This window comes from Papio anubis, chromosome 1 (assembly GCF_008728515.1).
Source record: "Papio anubis isolate 15944 chromosome 1, Panubis1.0, whole genome shotgun sequence".
NCBI classification, from domain to species: Eukaryota; Metazoa; Chordata; class Mammalia; order Primates; family Cercopithecidae; genus Papio; species Papio anubis.
This window is the reverse complement of record NC_044976.1, coordinates 63,666,580-63,685,308: the sequence shown is the minus strand read 5'-3', so window position 1 is coordinate 63,685,308 and position 18,729 is coordinate 63,666,580. Positions and strand designations below refer to the sequence as shown.

General features: G+C 40.1%; 1 protein-coding gene and 1 long non-coding RNA gene across 8 annotated transcripts in view; one reads left to right on the top strand and one right to left on the bottom strand.

Moving 5' to 3' along the window:
• Positions 1-18,729, bottom strand: part of DNAJC6 (DnaJ heat shock protein family (Hsp40) member C6) — a 157,937-nt gene that overhangs the window by 103,171 nt on the left and 36,037 nt on the right. The window lies entirely within an intron of this gene.
• Positions 295-17,233, top strand: LOC108587315. Of its 4 annotated transcripts, none has more exons than XR_001905759.3 (6): positions 295-1,032; positions 2,974-3,117; positions 8,679-8,849; positions 9,587-9,732; positions 13,843-13,931; positions 16,696-17,233. It is a non-coding gene; the product is annotated as an uncharacterized LOC108587315 (long non-coding RNA). The 4 variants fall into 4 exon arrangements; XR_004185828.1 differs by having other exon boundaries at positions 295-1,616; XR_004185826.1 differs by having other exon boundaries at positions 295-3,117; positions 16,859-17,233.

Genomic DNA, 18,729 nt, shown 5'->3' with positions numbered 1-18,729 from the left:
GGGAAGGAGACGCGGGCGGGCGGGGGCGCGCGTCCTCGGGGCCAACGCCGCGGAGCCGCCCGGCCCTGTCGAGCTCCGGGCCCCAAGCCAGCACCTCCTGGCTGAGGAGTGCCCGGAAGCGATCCTATAGGTGTCGCCGCGTCGCCCCGCCGCGCAGCAGGGCAGCGCCAAAGCCGCTGGCCCGCGGGGAGGGAAGGAAAGGGAGGTAGGAGGGGAGGGGAGGTTCGTGAGGAGGGGGGTTGAAGGCGGGAAACGGGGCGGGGTGGTCGGGGGAGGGGACTACTACGACGAGGGTTGGGAGGGTGTGTTCGCACGCGTGTGGCAGAGAAGAAAGGGGCGAGGTATCTCGGCCTGCGAAGCTTTGAGGACCTGGGGTCTTGTGGTAAAATCCAGATACACCCATTTCATGCAACTTAGCCTGTTTTCACCGGAAGATTCCGCCAAAGCCACCAGGACGGTAACCGTCCTAGAGAACTGACTTGTAACTCAATTCAACAGAAAAAGAAAGGATGTTAAGTGCCAGAATATATCTATGCTAGGATATAAAGGAAGAGCAATATTTTGCAGATTCTCCAGAATAGGGATGATCCCTACGGGAGATATCAAAGAGTTGGATATTCTAATACTAGGAGGCAGCCACTGCTCCATTGTGCCTAGTGAGCAGATGTGACTGTTTAGAACTCTTTGTTGAGCGAATAAACTGAGGAGAAGGCAAGGTTAAGTCCGATGCAATTTCAGATCTGCCACCATTTACCTTAGCACCTGGAGAAAAGACTATTATCAGTTAGCTAGCTTGAAGGGCTGCTTGGGAAGCAAGATAGACAAGGATTTTTTTTCCCATCCTCTAGCCTCACCCCTTATTTTTCTTTCATAATTCTGGCCAAAGAAAGCAGTCACTCATAATCAGAAGAGAATTTATCATGAAGTTAATTAAGCTGTGTACCTAATTTTATATTTGTCATTGTGTATTCTTAAAAGAAGATTTCAACATTGTATAAGTTCTGGACCTTAACAAAACCTGGATAAACTCTGGTAAGTCTTAAAATGTAATTATCAGATGTTTATTTTCACCTAAAATAATAAGATTTTGAGGATTGCTCATTCTCATCAACTTAGGTCAAGATCAAGTAAAAATCTTGGTTAAAAATTATCATTTTCTCTACTAAAACTTGGAGGTACTAAGTGAGGAGCCTGTCAAAAGTCATTTGACAGAGTTTCCTCACCAAAACAAGAAAAAAGTGCATGCATGTAAAATGTTACTTGAGCCCATACACGAAGCCAGCTGTGCTTTCTTCTCATCTTACATGGTTTTCTCTTGCTCTCCTTATTTCAATCACCTAAGGACACAAAATCAAACAATAGCATCTAAGAGACTTCAGTCCAGATCATTTGGGTCTCAGAAGGTTTCCTGGAAGCTCTAGCTCTACACAGGTCTACATAAAATAAATTGGACTAAAAGACATTCTCCTGTACAAGGATCACCTAAACACAGATTCTTGTAGGAAGAGCATGAATCAGAAGAAGTCCAAAGAAATGTTTTCTAAATCCTTCCAGTCCTTCTGGAGAAACCTAAACTTCCTGGCCAGTTGCTTTCCCAACTGCATTCTTTGATGAAGGTATGGTGTGACCTGAATTGCAAATCAGAGTTAATGCTCATTTATAACAAAATCAAACAACCTAAATGGTAGCAAGAAAAACTGCAATAAAAATTTTAAAACAAATTTTTATACTTTCAATTTTCCAAATCTGTCAGATTGAACTATTTTAGTTACTTGACTAAAGTAATAATTCTGTAAAGTCTAGTAAATCTTTTCCCATAACATCTCAAATAATCTTTCTCTGTACTTTTTCTTTTAATTCATTACTGACACACAGGGAGAGTAAATACCTAGTGTTCATCACATGCCCTGACAAATGCTGGACTATAATCATTGGATTAATAGAATTTAGAACCAGCCTGAGTGACAGATTGAGACCCTGTCTCAAAAATAAATAAATAAAGAGAGGATCATTTTTGAAAAGTGAAAATTATTATTTTAAAAAACAGCACTTTCAGTTATTTTTGCTCAATTTCAACTTGCAGACATATTGCTGAAATAAATTATAGATGAGACATACGCCTTTGTATTTTTCAGTATCTATCTCTGGAGTTTGCAAGTGTAAAGAAAAATATGAATGGGCTATAAGAATTTTATTTTTATCTTTATACTTAATATAAATAAAGTCAATCAGGGTAACTATTAATAATCCTACAAAATTGAAGATACAAGGAGCATATTAAGGCAGGAAAATACAATAACGAGGAATAACTAGGTTAATTTACAACAGCCTAAAAACTAGGGCTTGGTCCTAAATTTGTATATGCACCAATTTTAACATTAAAATTTTCTTTATTGTGCTAAAGATCAAATTCATATACTTATCAATGAATATCTCACTGTTCTACTCCATAAAGCAAGCATGAGTACCATCATTATATAGAATTAGATTAGTACCTAACATATATATGTGTGTGTGTGTGTACCTAACATAGGTATGTTATATGTTAGGTATATATGTGTGTGTGTGTGTGTATATATATATATATAGAGAGAGAGAGAGAGAGTAGTACTTAACAATTGTTCTCTATTACTATTATTGGTCTGTCTTGGGTGCAGCTCTATGCTCAGTGCCTGGCAGTCTTAGTTTTTCCCATGGGAAGAGCTCAATAAAGGCTAAGTATTATTTTTTCCAGGGATATCCTAATGGAAAATTGTCTTTGTAATTTTGAATGAGAATTTGGGCTTAAGGGAGGTGGCACTGGTCAAACCCAAGGTGAACATTTAGAGCCTAACTCTTGGTTTTCCAAACTCAAGATTACTTCATAATTTATCTAAAAAATACTACATCATACATGAGACAACGGCAAAGGATAAGATGCCTTCTTTTGGGGAGAGCAATCATTCCCTTTGTCTTTTCTCTTGCTGCCGTCAGATGCTTTATTAACTTGATGAAGATTAGTCACACTGAGGAATATTGAGGAACCAGGCTCTATTCCACCCTATACATACCTCATTTCAAATGCTGTCCTGTCAAAGAGAATGCCACATCACTTTTGGGGTGGGCTAAGAGATCAAGGTATGTATGCCATGACCTATGTAGGATTTTGATCTGTGATTTTCATTTCCAGGGAATATCAAACATTGATTAAGATTGAAGTTGCTGGCCAGGCACCGTGGCTCACACCTGTGGTCCTGGCACTTTGGGAGGCCAAGGTGGGCGGATCACGAGGTCAGGAGATTGAGACCATCCTGGCTAACACGGTGAAACCCTGTATCTACTAAAAATACAAAAAATTAGCTGGGCGTGGTGGCAGGCGCCTGTAGTCCCAGCTACTCGGGAGGCTGAGGCAAGAGAATCGCTTGAACCCGGGAGGTGGAGCTTGCAGTGAGCTGACAAAGCGAGACGCTGTCTCAAAAAAATAAAAAGAAGTTGCCTATGATTGATTCTTAGTTCCAGTGACTCTTGGCTCTGTGACTTTGGGCAAGTTACTTAACCTCTCTGCCTCACTTTTCTCCTCTGTAAAGTGAGGATTACAGTAATGCCATCATAATAATGTTATAGTGAGAAGTAAATTAGTTCCTAACACATAATAAGTGCTTAACATATGCTATCTATTATTACTATCATTCCACTTCTTTTTAAAATGTCACTTTTTCAAAAATGCAACTTCCGGCCGGGCGCGGTGGCTCAAGCCTGTAATCCCAGCACTTTGGGAGGCCGAGACGGGCGGATCACGAGGTCAGGAGATCGAGACCATCCTGGTTAATATGGTGAAACCCCGTCTCTACTAAAAAGTACAAAAAAAAAACTAGCCGGGCAAGGTGGCGGGCGCCTGTAGTCCCAGCTACTTGGGAGGCTGAGGCAGGAGAATGGCGTGAACCCGGGAGGCAGAGCTTGTAGTGAGCTGAGATCTGGCCACTGCACTCCAGCCTGGGCGATAGAGCGAAACTCCGTCTCAAAAAAAAAAAAAAAAAAAAAAAAAATGCAACTTCCTATCTGTAAAATTAAGCTAAAATCTGCCCAGCTTACCTAAGAGATTTGTTATCATTATGACATATGATAACATAAAAGCACTTTGTATAATGTGAACTGATTGTTCTGCCTTGAGTTACTAAATATTCACATGTATGTATTTCCTATTGGATTTGGACTCTTTAGGGCAAAAATCCATGTTTTGTTCATGTTTGTGTCCCCCATGACACTCCAAAGAGCACCTCACTTTCATTGGATATTGAGTAAATATCTACTGAATTAATGAACAAACAAAAATGTCATGGCATTACCTAGTCCAGTGATTTAAACTATATGCTGTAGCCGATGAGTAAATTATAAAGTATTTTCATAAAAATGAAATAGTTTGGAAAACATCAGAGTTTGGAACACAGTAAGAAATTGTTTCTTAAAATATTGTTTTGGGTTTGTGTGATATGTATGAGTGTGTGTATGTTTCTGCTCAGTAATGATATAAATGCATTTCTCACTGTGTGTCCTGCTAATAAATGTTTGAATGTCTATGTTATGGGACAATCTCTGGTACTAAGAGGTTCTAGTGTTCCCAATTATGAACATCCTATACACTGTGACATCTGAATTCATTTGGCTTGGACCACAGAGAGTTTTGGCTAAGCAGACAGTAAATGAAGCCAGAGCTTCTACTCTGTTTTCTCTGTTACAAATATATTATGATCAGGTTTCTAAAATGCATCTCTTCAATTTTCCGTTTTAACAAACATAAATCAATACACAGTATTGAAACTTACTTTTGCAATGTGCCTGAGGGCCATAATCCAGATTATCTCCTTATTGAACAAGGCCTGTAGATATACATAGTGCAAGGCACTCAAACTGGGGAACATCAAGCCATTTCTGACTCCCAGACATGTTTTGTCATACTGTACTTCTTAAAATGAAAAACATTTTAGTTTAGATACCTTTACAGAGGGTATATAGGCTCCAGTCTGAGGGTCATAGTTCACTACTACTTCCCAAGGTAGAATACTCAGCCTCCTCCACTCATTCCTACTACCAATTAGCCCTTGCAGGCATTTGAGTTTGAGACCTGCAGTGCAGTGGCAAAAGCTTAAGGAGAAGTACCACCAAGAAAGATGCCAAAAGACACATCTTTAGGCCACAGTCCAGAAGAAAGTGGAACAGACTGAGAATCCTCTCCTGACTCTGCTCTTAATCAGCAGGGCAGCCTTGATCCATTCTCCTCCTCTCAGAAGTAAAATCGAAGATGTTGAATTGCATGGTTCTCTTTAGTTCTCAAAACTTTAGTTGTCATTTCCTTCTCTCCTCCAAATGATGTCCACAGGGGAAAACCATAGGCATTTAAGTGCTACAACTGTTTGCTGTGTCCCGATTAATCAAAGTTTTGCTGTAGAAATGCATGCATAAATAGTAGCAGCTGTCAAGAGCGACATATAAAGCAACACACAAGAGAGAAGAGGAGGTATGCTGGAAAAAATCGGCTGAGCTGATGGATGACATTTAACCGAAGAAAATCTGAACTATTCCTATAATGTTTCTTAGGAGTGGGGATATCTGTTCTTGGTGCCTGATGGGGTTCTGAGTCTTATGAGAAAACAGGACAAATTTCCCAAGTAGGGCATTTTTTTTTTAAAGATAATTCAATATCATGAAACCTGTGTTTCCTTGAAGCTCTATTATTTATCATTTGCCAAGTGCCTTACCTACCTTAAATCTACAGATTCTATTCTTATTTTGAGGCAGACATGGAGAGGTTAAGTAACTGGCCCAGGGTTACACAACCATCAGTTAGAATTCAAACTTCTATCTTTCTGATCATGTTTTGGCCACTGCGGCAGCCAAAAGAGGCAATTCCACTAATCAAAGTGAAAGCTGAAGGACATTTAGGTCATTCCTTAGATCTGACCTGCCTTACTAAGTGTGGTCAGTAGAAAATGGTTTGGGCAACTTATGAAAATTGCCCTTGCTTTACCTCCCACATGGCAGGTTCTGCTCAGTGAAACCTGAAAGTTTTCAATTAATGTAGCCTCCCAATAAGCAATCTTGTTTTGTAAACATTGCTTAAAAGACTTATGTTGTACTCCTAAAAAAATGGAACTTTGCTCTTCTTGGAAATTTAAAATCACTAGAAGGGGAAAAAAATTCTCATTAAAAGCAAGCTCCTAACTAAAAAAAAAAAGTTTGACCTCTATTGTGTTTGCACACGTAGATGTGTATAAATAGGTGCATCTGTAGATTACAGAGACATCAAGGTATGGCAGAAAAACCACTAGCTTTTGGAGGAAAATTCCAACTGTGTTTGCTTGCAAACATGGATGTGTATAAATATGTGTGTGTGTAGATTAAACAGACATCAAGGCATGGCAAAAAAACTACTAGCTTTTGGAGGAAAATTACAATTATGTTTGAGTCCTAGACCTGTTATATGCAGTTTCCTATAATCTGCTTAACCACTCAGTCACATTCCCTTTCTATGCAGCGGAGGACACTACCTGTCCTTCCACACACAAAGAATCAAATGAGGCCGGGCGCAGTGGCTTGCGCATGTAATCTCAGAGGCTGAGGCAGGCAGATCACCTGAGGTTGGGAGTTTGAGACCAGCCTGGCCAACATGGTGAAACCCCGTCTCTACTAAAAATAAAAATAAAATAAAATAAAAAATAGCCAGGCGTGGTGGCATAAGTCTGTAGCTCCAGCTATTTGGGAGGCTGAGGCAGGAGAATCACTTGAACCCGGGAGGCAGAGGTTGCAGTGAGCCGAGATCATGCCACTGCACTCCAGCCTGGGTAACAGAGGGAGACTTGGTCTCAAAAAAAAACAAAGAGAAAAGAATCAAATGAAGCACATGGAAGCACATAATAAACACTAAAGCCCTATTTAAATACTGCATTTTCTCAAATCTAAGAAACCATCCATTTTAAGTCACAACATAAGAAAAATATGCTACTAAAGAAAGTATGACATACTATCAATCTTAAGATACCTCAAGATTTCTTAAATGTTAATATGTTTAAAAAAATTTTTATAATTATGTAACAAATGTTATTATTTGACTGTATATTAGTCTGAGAATATATTTGTCAATTTATAATTCATGTGTTTTGAGCAACTCTGGCAGGTGAAGACAATACCCATCATGTTTTACCAGGTCTAGCACAGTGCCTGCCAAGTAACAGGTGCTCAGTAAGTATCTGCTAATTGAATGAAAATACCAAAAAAGTTTATTTTGGAAGCCATCTTTAGTTTACAGGAAAAATTGCTCTGGTTTCTTTAATGAGCTCACTTAAAAAACGCATTTCCGTTTGCTAACATTTAACTTATCCTTGACTTTTCAAGGACATGCTCATAGTATAATGTTTGCCTTAGTTCATTTTGTGCTGCTATAATAGAATACAGGAGACTGGGTAATTTACAAAGAGCAGAGATTTATTTCTTACAGTTTCTGGGGCCAGGAAGTCCAAGATCAAGGAGCCTACATTTGGTGAGGGCCTTCGTGCTGCATCATCCCATGATAGAAGGCAGGAGGGCAAGAGAGGATGAGAAAGCAAGAGAGAGCAAGGGGGTTGACGGGGAGGCAAACTCACTTTTATCAAGAGTGCACTCCCATAGTAATGGCATTAATCCATTCATGAGGGTGGAGCCCTCATGGTCTAATCACCTGTTAATGGTACCACCTCTTATTACTGTCAGAATGGCAATTAAATCTCAATATGAGTTGTGGAGGGGATATTCAAACCATAGCAATGTTATACTGTGAGATATATATATTTTATATATATGTATATAAAATCCACAGTTCCTGGCTCGTAACTCCCATAACCCTTGACAAAGTAAACAAAATCTCTCTCTCTCTCTTTCTCTCTCTCTCTCTCTCTCTCTTTCTCTCTCTCTCTCTGTTTCTGGTGTTCTCCCTCCCTACTTTCACCTGTCCAAGGCAGGACTCTTATCTGATTGTGGGTCATAAGACCCTTATCCCAGAGGGTGTCCTGCCCCATCCCTGGGGGAAGAAATGCTGCACAGAGAAGGCAAATAGAGTCTAAAAAGGCCTTAACGGGTTTAGATCATATACTTTTTGTCCATGAATCACATTTTAACACAGTTATCCAAGCTTCAATCGTGCCTACCCAATGAAGTCTTCATACAAGGCCCAAGAGGACAGGGTTTGGGGACCTTCCAGATAGCTGAGTAAGTGGAGGTTCCTGGTGGATGGTGCACCCAGAGAAGGCATGGCAGCTTGGCGTCCCTTTCCTGTATCTTTGTAATGTGTACTATAACCCAATAAATGTGTTTCCCTGAGTTCTGTGAGCCACTCCAGCAAATTAATCAACCCAAAGAGGGGATCACAGGAACCCAAACTTGAAGCTGGTCGATCAGAAGTTTTAGAGGCCCAGACTTGCAACTGGTGTCTGAAAGTGGAGGTGGTAGGTTGGGGGAGCAGTTATGGGGACTGTGTCAGTGGTACCTGACACTATCTCCTGGTAGATAGTTTCAGAATTGGAGGACACGCAGCTGGTGTCCACTGCAGAATCGATTGTTTGTTTGTGGAGGAAAAAGTACCCATTTGGTCACAGAAGCCTTTAATCTGTTTTGATTATTGTTGTGAGAAAATAAGAAAAAGTACTTTGAGTGTGTTTTTCCACACACAGATACACCTACATTACTGTTTCAAGAGTAACTCATGGAAGCATCAGTCCTTTTCATATGTCATTTTACAAGTAGGAAAACTTAAGCTTCTCAAGTGGGCTGAAGACTATGATGGGCTGGTTCTGTGATCAACTGCTCTCAGTCTTGAAGAAAACATTGAAAATTTTTGTGTGGTAAGTAGTTCCCCCAAGTCAGCTGCAAACCAACACTGAAGTAAAAGTTTTCCTAAATCCTGGATAGTCCCATGTTTGGCCCTGAGCCCATTATGTGTGATTTTATGTTCAAGATCCTTAAAATCTGGATGCTTCTTTTTGTAACTCCATTGTGCCTAACAGGATACTGGGCCATAGGGCATGTAGAACTTGGGGCAAATCCTCTATGATGGTGATGCAGAAGGCAGTCACCACCCCAGACACAGGTGGAACAAATTCTTGGGGTGCTGAGTCTCCAGAGCACCAAATCACTGCTGCTCACTTGACCACGTCTAATTAGAAGGAAGGAGCTATCATTTTCTGAAGAGTAAACTAAGTGCATTGGTTTTTCATGTATTTATCCATTCGAATGTGAAAGGTTTCATGAGAAGGATTACCACACCCAAAGAGATTAAAACTCTAGAATGTAGCTGAGTGTGGGCTAAGCAGTGATTGCTAGTGATCCTCAATATTGCTCTCCATCTTCTGTGATTCCATGCCCTTTAGCTGGGCATGTGGCCACATAGTATAAATATTTTTCAGTCTCTTTCATGTCTTGGACCTGCCACATGCAAGTTTTCTATAATCCATTAGGTGCATACATAGGACTAAGTTGTAGCCATTGTAATTAAAAGCAAAAATATGTGCAATTTCTGGTATGGATCCTTAAAAGGGAGGGTAGGTGGTATGTCCTTCCAATCCTTTTCTCTTTCTTCTAGTTGGAATTTGGAGCTCCAGCAGGTACTTGGACCATGAGTTAACCTTGAGGGTGGAAGACATTCACAGTGAAGCAGTAAAACAGAAGAACCCCGAGCTCCAGAGAGCCCTAGCAACCCTAGACTGATTATCTCTAGATTACTTAGAGGTGAGAGAAAAACAAGGTACTTAGTTATTATTTTGCCACTGTTATTTTACTTTTTTCTGTTATGTGCATCCAAACTAACTGCGGTACAAACTGCCACCAGTAACCACTGGATTTCAGATTTTTTTTCTTTTTCTTTTTTTTTTTTTTAGACAGAGTTTTTACACTCTTGTTGCCCAGGCTGGAGCACAGTGGCGCAATCTCGGCTCGCCTCCGGGGTTCAAGCAGTTCTCCTGCCTCAGCCTCCCAAGTGACTGGGATTACAAGCACACACCATCATGCCCAGCTAATTCTTTTCTGTTTTTAGTAGAGACGGGGTTTCACCATGTTGGCCAGGCTGGTCTCGAACTCTTGACCTCAGGTGATCCACCTGCCTCGGCCTCCCAAAGTGCTGGGATTACAGGCATGAACCCCTGTGCCCGGACACTTTCAGATATTGATTTACAACAATATTTACTGGGAATTACATGTTCATGTAGTCATGGACAAATCTGGTAACTTCTCTAAGCCTCTGTTTTCTCATCCATAAAATACTAATAAAAACAGGGTAGTTATTAAAATTGCATAACATAAAGCACATAAAGAGCTTAGCATAATGCCTGGCATATAGTGAGGGTTCAATGAATGCTATCTATTGTGTTATTTGTTGTCATTGTCCTTCAATATAGCTGTGTCTATTGTGTCTGACTCCAAAGCCAGTGATCACTCCATCTCATCCTGCTATCCAAGGGCTGCCTTTCAGGACAGAGCCAGCCCAGAGCTGTGGATCCCTGACTCTGTTATCAGTGAACTCCCTAGTACAGCTATCCCTTCCTTTGGGTGTAATTCTCTTTCTTTGATCTACCTGCATGATCTCAATACAGTCTAGAATATTTTAAGCCATCAAAGGTGATACAGAGCTCAAAGCAAAATGTCAGTGTTATGACACAGTGGTTCTAAGACTATTAGCTTCAATATGGCCAAATGAGAGAGTCTGACTCATTTTCTATTTGTGCTAAAAGTAAACTTAGGTAATAAGTGGGGGCATTTTTATTTTATTATTCTATCTTTTTACTTTCTATTAGGGAAATTTTCAAACGTATTCAAAAGTAGGGAAAATCATATGATGGACTCTGTATGTATCACTCAGCATCAACACTTACCAAGTTGGTCCACTTCTCCATCATCCAGGAAAGACACTGGTGTTGATGCTGACATCCCTATCAAGGACAATAACTATCATGGCTCTCAGTGCCTTGATGTAACCTGGGATGTGTGGCCTTCTGGCCAAGCATCTGTGATTTCATATTGTCGGAGCATTCATTATATCCCTGGGGGTTGCAGTTCTCTGTAAGTTTGCTGTGGCCTGACCAAGAAAGAAGGCATATGCAGATTTCTACAGAAATTATAATTGCAGATTTCCACAGAAATTACAATTCCAGTAAAGAATTTGAGATGAGGAAGGCTAATATCTCTCAGAGTACAAAGTGATTTTAGAACATAAAGTATTTCTTTGGGTTGAATTACGTAGAAATTTGTCACTGTACCTGTATTCCTGAACTACTTGTGAAACATGAATATGCGGGCTAAGAAATTGTTTATCGTAATAAATAACTAACAAACACTTCCAACGGTTAAAAAAAAAAAAGTCATGGTCATTCTTTTTTCATATGTATAGACCCCTAACTACTACTGTTAAGCAAATTCCAGACTTCGTAATTTGGGGGCAGTAACAATCAGATTTCATCTGTACCAGAATTGTGGCAAAGTACCATTCCACCTGCTTGCTGAGAAGCCAAAGCTATTCCCTAACCAGTTTCTCTTCAGGAGACTGTCAAAGGAAAATGCATGCCTTCCCATTTCCTTTTTTTCCAGTAAAAACAACATATCATTCATTCAGCTTCTTGTCCTCACCTCACCTCCCACCTTCACCAACCCTAGACCCACAAAACGTGCCTCATTTTCAAGTACTAGTTGTAATCTTAGGCCTTGCTGCCCAACAGATCTCAAAATCAGCATGGAAGTAATGTAACCATCCAACTAGTTCACCTTGCCCGCTGCCCAGATAAGAGCTGATTTATCAAGACAGGGGAATTGCAATAGAGAAAGAGTGTAATTCACACAGAGCCAGCTGAACAGGAGATCAGAGTTTTATTACTCGAATCAGTCTCCCTGGAAAATTCAGACACTAGGGTTTTTTTTAAAGGATGATTTGGCACATAGAGGGCCAGGGAGTGGGGAGTGCTGATTGATCAGATCAGAGATGGAATCACAGGGGGTCAAAGTGGGTTCTTCTTGCTGTCTTCTGTTCCTGGGAGGGATTGCAGAACTGGTTGCACCAGATTACCAGTCTGGGTGCCGCCAGCTGGTGCCTCAGAATGCAAGGTCTGAAAAACATCTCAGACCAATCTTAGGTTTTACAATAATGTTACCCTAAGGAGCAACTGGGGAGGTTCAGAACTTGAAGCCACTAACTACAGGACTCCTAAACCTATATTTCTAATCTTGCAGCTAATATGTTAGTCCTACATGGGCAGTCTGGTTCCAGGCAAGAAGGGCTGTTATCATCTTTGTTTCAAGGTTAAACTAAGTTCCTCCCAAACTTAGTTCAGCCTGTGCCCAACAATGAACGAGAGCAGCTTGAAGGTTAGAAGCAAAAATGGAATCATTAAGTCAGATCTGTCACTGTCATAATTTTCTCACTGTTATAATTTTTACAAAGGCAGTTTCATTAAGTTTTGCCAAAATAGGAGAAATGTATGGACTACTAAAGCTGCAGGGAGTTATAAATTTCTTATCTTTCAATTTAAAGATAAGAAAATCGAGACAGAAAAATGGAAAAATTGATTCACATTTTAGCTTTCTAAAATGCAGATCTAATTATGTGACTCAGTTGCTTAAAACTATTCAAGGGTTTCCTATCATCCTCAGTCAAAGGTAGTCAGCATAATGGACTCTGCATTCTAGGTCCAGCTAATTTCCCTCAAGACTCAGCCCCCAGCCTTCACCACTTTCCCCTTCCCAACCTCTTTCTAAGTCCAGACAAAGAGATTTGTTGTGATCCCCCACCTGGCCAATCCCAGACCGCCCTTCAGATCCCTAAGTGTATAGCACTTCCCAGGAAATCATCCAATTTCTCAAAACCACATTTGATATCATTTTATGAGGTCCCGTAGAACATTCTACATTGTCTAACACAGCACTTACAACATGCCACACTAAAATTGCCTGTTTAAATGTATGACTTCCCACACCAGACTGTAAGCTCCATGATGGCAGGGCCATATTTGGTACCTAACTCCATGCCTGACACAGGGTAGATGCCTGATAAAGATGTGCTAATGAGGCTGGGCGCGGTGGCTCACTCCTATAATCCCAGCACTTTGGGAGGCCAAGGTGGGTGGATCACAAGGTCAGGAGTTCAAGACCAGCCTGGCCAACAGAGTGAAACCCCGTCTCTAATAAAAATACAAATAATTAGCCGGGCATGGTGGCGGGCGCCTGTAATCCCAGCTACTCGGGAGGCTGAGTCAGAGAATTGCTTGAACCCAGGAGACAAAGGTTGTGGTGAGCCAAGATCGCACCACTGCACTCCAGCCTGGGTGACAGAGCTAGACTCCGTCTCAGAAAAAAAAAAAAAAAAAAAAAAAAAAAAAGATGTGTCGAATGAATAAATAACTACTGCCACTGGGCAGAGTCAGTCAACAACCTATGAAAAGGTGTTCTACGTTGTTTAGGACCCAATGAAGGTTAGCCTTTGCACTTATTACTGATTAAGGTCACAGAGCTACATATAGGAAACTGGTTTTCTGACCAGTCCGGGTCAGAGTTCTCAGCATTCCATTACACTGCTTAATACGAATTTGGCCAATAAAGTTGTCACTTATTGCTACTTTCCATTTCTACTGTATTAAAGTAGACAAACAGATTTGTAGCCTATTGAAATTATTTTAGTTGAAAACTTTGACTTTATTTTTGATCCGAGTAGGAGACTGACAAACTCCAGACCATTTTTCTGAAAGACTTATAGATCATCATTTTTTTAAATTCCCTTTGGGCCATATATTATTTATGAATAACAGAGTATGACTCTTTCATCTTTGCCTCTGAAATCTCTATGCCCATGTGGTATAGACTACAGGGAACCATGTTGGCGAAAAATAAGAAGTTTTCAAAAGAAGGCAGAAGATTGCAAATTACAAAAAGGAAATGTCCAAGTAGTGGTAAGTATGTCTTAAGCTCATGGTACAAAGATAATGACAGCAGTGCTTTTCTAATGCCTTTATAGCTTTGGTCACCAGATTGGAGAGCATAGTGGTGTTGGTTTTCAATTCCATGAGGATTTACCGAGTATTACCATGGGGCCAGTTCCCTTGTCCCCAGTCTATCTTAAGTTTCAATGGGAAGCAATGATAGGAGGAAAAAAAATAGCAAAGACCTATTAAATAATTCAGTAAAACTTAAGTCAATACAAACCTCATTTACTAGAACTTTCTCAGTGTGGTAGTTAAGAACATGGGCTTTGGAGGTGGACAGACCTGGAATTTCAGCCTGGATATTTGAACTTGAGCAAAATACGTAACTTTTCTGAGTCTCAGTTTCTCATTCGTTCATTGAGGTACAACCCTACTGATTGGCTGTACATACTAAATTAGCTAGAGTAGCTATAATGTACATTTATTCTTTTGTCAACCAAGAAGATCGGTCCCTTTTTCTGGGAAATTATCTTCTGTGGTTGGTTTAGAGCTGCCATAGCCCAGGGATGGGCACCTGTAACCAAGCTAGGTCAGCCATGGCTCTTTCCCAGGACTTTTCCAGGACTTTTCCCAGGACTTTTCTAGAATCCTTCCCTAGAGCAAAGATGACACACAGAGGTTGTAGGAGCCATTTTTTCTGACATGTGGAGATAAGTGATCTGAGAGAATGAGAGAACAATGTTGCTGAGGGAGAAGTAAATTTGAGAGAGGAAGACAGGGAAATAGGAAAAACCATGTTTATATTCTAGAAATTCAAGAGACCCAGATACACTCCCACCCTTTCTATAATTACAAGATCCCCCTTTTTCAATTTAGTTAATTCACATGGCATCTCTGTCACTTGTAATCAAAGGAATCCTGCCTAATACAGTACTTCACACACTGCCTGTATCACTGTAGCTCAATATACTGAAATTATTGTGATTTCCTCACATAATTGGATTAGCACTTCCATCCTATTACACATAAAAAGAAAAACTTAAGATGCCTAAATAAAAGCTTACATTATAAATGTAGCAAAAATAATAAGCATCATGCTACCACTTAGAATCCTTACAAATTCAATTAAACCTCCTATACTATTTTCTGGCTATAACTAACATTTATGCTGCACTCTATATTGTACAGAGAACATTTTTTAAGCAAAACATTGTCCAGTAGAAATATACTGTGAGCCATATATGTAATTTTTTAATTTCCAGTAGCCAAAATAGATTTTTACAAGTAAATTTAAAAAATACACAAGTGAATTAATTGTAATAACACTTTATTTAACTCAATGGGTACAATATATTGCCATTTCAACACGTAACAAATAAGATATTTTATATATTTTTCCATCTAAGTGTTCAAAATCTACTGTGTATCTTACAGCACATCTCATTTGGACTAGCCACATTTCAAATGCTCAATAGCCACTTATAGCCAGTGGCTACTACATCAGACAGTGCAGATATAAATGCTGTAGTCAATCTTCACAACAATTTTAAGAAGACTGAAGCTTTTGTAATTACAGATAAAACTGAACTCAAAAAAATTAAGTGAATTTTTTTCATAGTCAACAACTAATCAGTGCCAAGCCCAGGCTCAAACCTTGGCCTTTGCCCTCTACATTTTCTGCTTATTTATGTTACCCGTACAATAAGAACTGATGTTCACCATGATCCTGAAATACAGCCAAATCAAACAAATACATAAATAATGACATGACTTCACCTATAAAATGAAAAGATTGGACACGTGGGCAATAGGTACAAGGATTTATCTTCTATATTTTCTGTTATATGTTGTTTACGCTATCCAGTTCACAAGTCAGGTTTCAAGAGAAAAATGGGTATTGCTGATACATTAACCATTATCATTTCATTTTCATTTCATTAACCATTATCATTTTCTCTGACCTTTTCACAAAGTCCTTTCATGGCTTTTTCTTTGCAGCAACAAATGAATTCCTTGTTTTGATGCAAATTAACCCTGCCAATTAACAAGAAACTTGTTTTTTAGTTAAGGTAACTGAGTGAAAGTGCTTAGCACAATGCCTGGAACATAGCAATTTATGTTGATTTCCTTTGCATCATAGGGTAAACATGTTTTCAAGGAAAATTTAATACCTGGGAAAATACACTAATAGAACTTAAGTTTGATTCTAAATGAAAATTACATTCTTAAAAAAGTCTGCCTCTGTATGTGCACAGACAAAACAATGCCTCTGTATGTGCATTTCTGCCCCTATATGTGCATAGACCAACATATTAACAATAATTAGCTCTTGATAATCGTATTAGAAATAACTTAAAGTAGATGTTTATTTTTGTATGTTATGAAAAAATGTTTGCAAAAATGGCTGCAATCATTCATCCCACTCACCCTCACTTGCTGCCATCCATACCACAATGCAATATTATTTTATATTTCTTCTCACCAAGAGGTAGAGTATACTTTTTCACTCCTTGAATCTGGGCTGGCCTTATGACTTGCTTTGTATAATAGAGGGTGTTGAGGATTGAGTGTCTGTGTCACTCCAAAATTCCTATGTTGAAGGCCTAACTCCCAATGTGGTAGTATTTGGAGATGGGGGCCTTTGGAAGATGATTATGTTTAAATGAGGTTATGTGGGTAGAGCCCCCATCATGGGATTAGTGTCCTTATAAGGAAAAGAAAAAACACCAGAGCATGTGCTCACTGTCTCTCTTGCTCTCTCTCTCTCACACCCCATCCACCCCCATGTGAGGACTCAATGAAAAGGCAGCCAGCAGCCTTCTGCAAGCCAGGATAAGGGTCCTCGCTAGCAACTGAATCTGCCAGCACCTTTATCTTGACTTTCCCAGCCACCAGAACAGTGAGATGTAAGTGTGTGTTGTTTACACTATCCAGTCTATGATGTTCTGTTACAGCAGCCTGAGCTGACTGAGGCAGAGGGGAAGTGCTGTTGTACCAGTTCCAGACATAGGCCCAAGAGCATTGCGGACTTCTGCCTGCTCTCTTGGCTCCTCTTCTCCTTCTCCAGGAGAACAAGCCCAAGCTAGTCTGCTATAGGATGGGAGACCACATGGAGGAGCTGATCCTGACATCCCAGCTGATGCCTCATACATTTGAGTGAGCCCCAATGACAACAGCTGAGGTTGGCCCAGACTGGAAGAACTGCCCTCTGAGCCCATTTAAATTACTGCCAGCAGAATTGTGACCTGAATGTATGCTGTCTTAAGCCACTAATTTTTGGGGTGCTTATCTCAACACAGTGTAAAATAATAAAAAATAAAAATAAAAAAACTGGCTGGGTCTAACGGCTCACACCTATATTCCCAGTACTTTGGGAAGCCAAGGCAGGAGGATCACTTGAGCCCAAGAGTTTGAGACCAGCCTAGGCAACATGGTGAGACCCCATCTCTACAAAAAAATTAAAGAAAATAGCCGGGCATGATGGTGTGCACCTGCAGTCCCAGCCACTCAGGAAACCGAGGCAGGAAGATTACTTGAGCCCAGGAAGTCAAAGCTATAATGAGCCACATTTATGCCACTGCACCCCAGCCTAGGCAATACACGAAGAAGCTGTCTCAGAAAAAAAAAAAAAAGTTTGGGGTGGTTTATTATGTAGCAAAACCTAAATTAACACATATGTGTTTTCCAGAGTTTCTACAATGAAAAGCGTAACATTTAAAAAAAAAAAAAAAAAAAAAAAAACAGGCCGGGTGCAGTGGCTCATGCTGGTAATCCCAGCACTTTGGGAGGCCAAAGCGGGTGGATCATCTGAGGTCAAGAGTTCGAGACCAGGCTGGCCAACATGGTGACACCCTGTCTCTACTAAAAATACAAATAATTATCCAGGCATGGTGGCGGGCACCTGTAATCCCAGCTACTCAGGGGGCTGAGGCAGGAGAATTCCTTGAACCTGGGAGGCGGAAGTTGCAGTGAGTTGAGATTGTGCCATTGTACTCTAGCCTGGGCAACAAGAGTGAAACTCCATCTCAAAAAATAAAAAGTAAATAAAAAATAAAAATCTTTGTAAAGAAGTCAGAAAGAAAGGAAGAACGAAGGAAAGGGAATGAAGGAGGGAAAAAAGGGACAATGGTGGGAGGGAGAGAGGAAAGTAGGTACCAAAGAAGAAACGCAAAAACACAGATCTGGGTGCAAAAACACAGATCTGGGTACAAATCCTCACTCCACCATCCACTAGTTGTGTTAGTCAAGTTATCCAAAGCTTTTCTATCAAATTTTTCATATCAAACTTTTCTAATATCGTTTACCTCGTAGAATTGCTTTATGAATGCAAGGTGGTATTTACAGCACCTAACAGAGTATCTGACACTTAATAAGCACTCAGTACATCTCTTACCCCTTCCTCACCTTCTCCTTTCTTCTACACCCAGCAAAACCTGGATTTTTATGGCTCAGCTTTATCCCACTCAAGTATGCAGGGATATAGTCCACATTTTATTCTAAATTCATTTTCATCTCCTTTCCCAGGCAGAACAGGCCAAGTGACTCAAAACCCATTTAATTAGGTCCTTCGGCACCTTTAGCTTTGGAGAAAATGTTAAATAATAGGAATGCTATAGATTCATTATTAACTTTTCCTTGAATATTTTATTATGAAAATTTCAAACATACCAAAAAAGCTGAAAGAATTTTACATGATGAATATCTACACATCTAATGCATAAATTCAATAATTTGGCTAGACACGGTGGTTCGCACCTGTAATCCCAGCACTTTGGGAGGCCAAGGTGGGTGAATCACTTGAGGTCAGGAGTTCAAGACCAGCCTG